The 2,331-nt window shown below is 38.3% G+C and overlaps 1 pseudogene; it reads right to left on the reverse strand.

Moving 5' to 3' along the window:
* Positions 1–7: 7 nt before the first annotated feature.
* On the reverse strand, positions 8–1,296 carry LOC129298421 (probable auxin efflux carrier component 1b; annotated as a pseudogene).
* Between the last annotated feature and the right edge of the window lie 1,035 nt (positions 1,297–2,331).

A 2,331-nucleotide genomic window follows, 5' to 3' on the forward strand; every position in this document is an offset into this window, starting at 1 on the left:
CCCAAGCTGAACATTGCCATACAAAACCTCCATTAGACAATATGACTATTGATTGCTAAAAACGGAAGGCATATGTATTCCCCACCTGTAATAAATCCGACTTTTATATAGCTGTGGTAATGAACAGAAATGTGTATATATAATAATCTTTAACGTTCTTACCTTACCTAAAGTGTACGGCTGCCCAAATCAAACCTGCTAAAGTTCCGTAGGTGTTAGGATTGGTGATTAACTTCTTCCCCACTGTTGAGAGAACGAGCAAGATCTTCCTTTTCTTTCTTCTTCGCCTTCTTCTTCCTCTCTTCTTCTTCTTTAGATTGTTCTTCAGCAGGCTCTGTTTCTTCTTTAAGCAGGAAGCAAGAAGTGAATGAGAGACAACGAAATGGACACGATTTGTTAAATCCATTAGTCTTTAAGCAGGAATAAAAAAAATTACTGGGAACCTGATTGACGCAGAAGAAATCCAAACAAAGAGCGTCTAACCGAATAGAGAAAGAAAGAAAGAAAGCGAAGGATCAGGGAAATTGAAATGCGTTCAGGGCCCACTTTCATTGATTGTCTAAGATTACGTAAGTTGACCGAGAAAGAAGAATCGATCAAAGCGATTAAAAAAAAAAAATATGAGGACGTAGGATATAATCAAATCTTAAAAAAAAAATGTATATCTCCTACATGGGTTTTGCATTGAGAATGAACCTGAGGCTTGTGGTGATATCGGAGGAGTAGCAAGAGACATGGTATTTGCGGCATCGAACTCATAAAGAAACAAGAGCAAGTTGTACCAGACCACGCTCTGCAACACAATAATCTGGGCAAGGATAGAAACTTGATCCCTATACATGGCAGTCAGGAGAGGAATCCCCAGGATCAAAGTGTTAGGAAGCGTGGACAATGAAAACCAGTAATGACACATCTCAAACCTCCTCGTGCGCTGATCTTAGCGAAAGCTGATACGGCAAGAAGGGCAAGAAACTTCTGAAGAAACTCGGCGTAAATGAGCTTGAGGCTTATCCTGTAGAGATTGTAGGAAGAGACGACTTGAAAGGACAAGAGAGGAACAGAGAACTTGGCCACGAACTTGTTGATGCCAGAGCATTGATCTGGAGTGAAGAGTTTCCACCATTTGACAGAGACGTAGGCTAAGATCATGGTCACGTATAATGGGACTGTGGCTGAGACCACGTGAAGCAGATCGCGTGAGGGAAGCATGGTGGGCGTTGCAAGGTTTTAGGACATGGACAGAACTTCATAGGCTCTTTCGAGGTTTCTTTAGGGCTATTTGTTTTTGAATTTTTAACGACTAAGATTGAAGGAATAATATTGTCTGCTTTAGTTGAAGCTTCTGCAGAGGTTGTACTGTGTTTCTGTTCTCATCATTGATGGCCTTCCACTTTTTCCAGTGAGATTGAAAACATTAATTTAATTTAGTTAAATAAACCGGCTTTGGAAATTGGGTAGCTTGTTTCAGCCTTTTATTTATCATCATCATCATCATCATTATTTCTGCTTAAAACCAAGAAGAATCCTATTTCCTTCTTAAGTTGGTCTTTCGGTTCATAGGTTCTTTTGCAAAGAAGACCTAGCTAGCAAGAGCCCATTGTAGACTTGGAAGTTCATGTCTTCAATTGTTCTACTTGTCTTTCTTAAAGCAGAGAACTGAAAATGGAAGCTCAGGCCAACCATAATTTTTTTTATTATCTTTTCAACCATTAATTCAAGAACATATACCTTGAACGAGTAGCATTATGATGTTGTTAGTTGAATTTCAGTTTTCTCTTTCAGATTTAATGAAGGCTTGTCCGAGCTGAGAAGGAAGAATAAAGAAGTGAATTGAGAAGGAAGTAATGAAGGACTGAGTTAAGAACAATGTGTGGAAGAATAGTTTCTAATTTTGGTCAAAAGTGTGCGAATAAGTGCCCCGGAGAATCTGCTTTTCAAAATGTCATTTTTTTTTTTGCCATAAAAGACCAATAATCTCTTTCTTCAGGTTGTCTTTAGATGCGAATGCAATACCCATTCGTTCAATTTCTTTTTGGTTGCGTTAATGATCTTAAAGTTAAAATGGTGACCATGTCATGCCTCGTAGTTCATACTGATTAAAGTTGATGCGATGATGAAACTTTGTCAGCGTAATATGGCCATTTCCAAAAGTTCTTACCACATATATAACTAACATTATATTAATGTTCAAAAATGACAATGTCAGACAATAGCTACATCGATCTTTAACCATCCTCCTTCTTGGCTTAGAGAGGGGGAGGAAATTAAAGTGAAAGAAACCAGCTTTGTAATGTTATTACTCTGTGATAGTTGGCTTAATGGTAGCACTTT

Source organism: Prosopis cineraria, unplaced genomic scaffold, assembly GCF_029017545.1.
Source record: "Prosopis cineraria cultivar Desert tree isolate PC_DT_omini unplaced genomic scaffold, ASM2901754v1 PC804, whole genome shotgun sequence".
Taxonomy (NCBI): Eukaryota; Viridiplantae; Streptophyta; class Magnoliopsida; order Fabales; family Fabaceae; genus Prosopis; species Prosopis cineraria.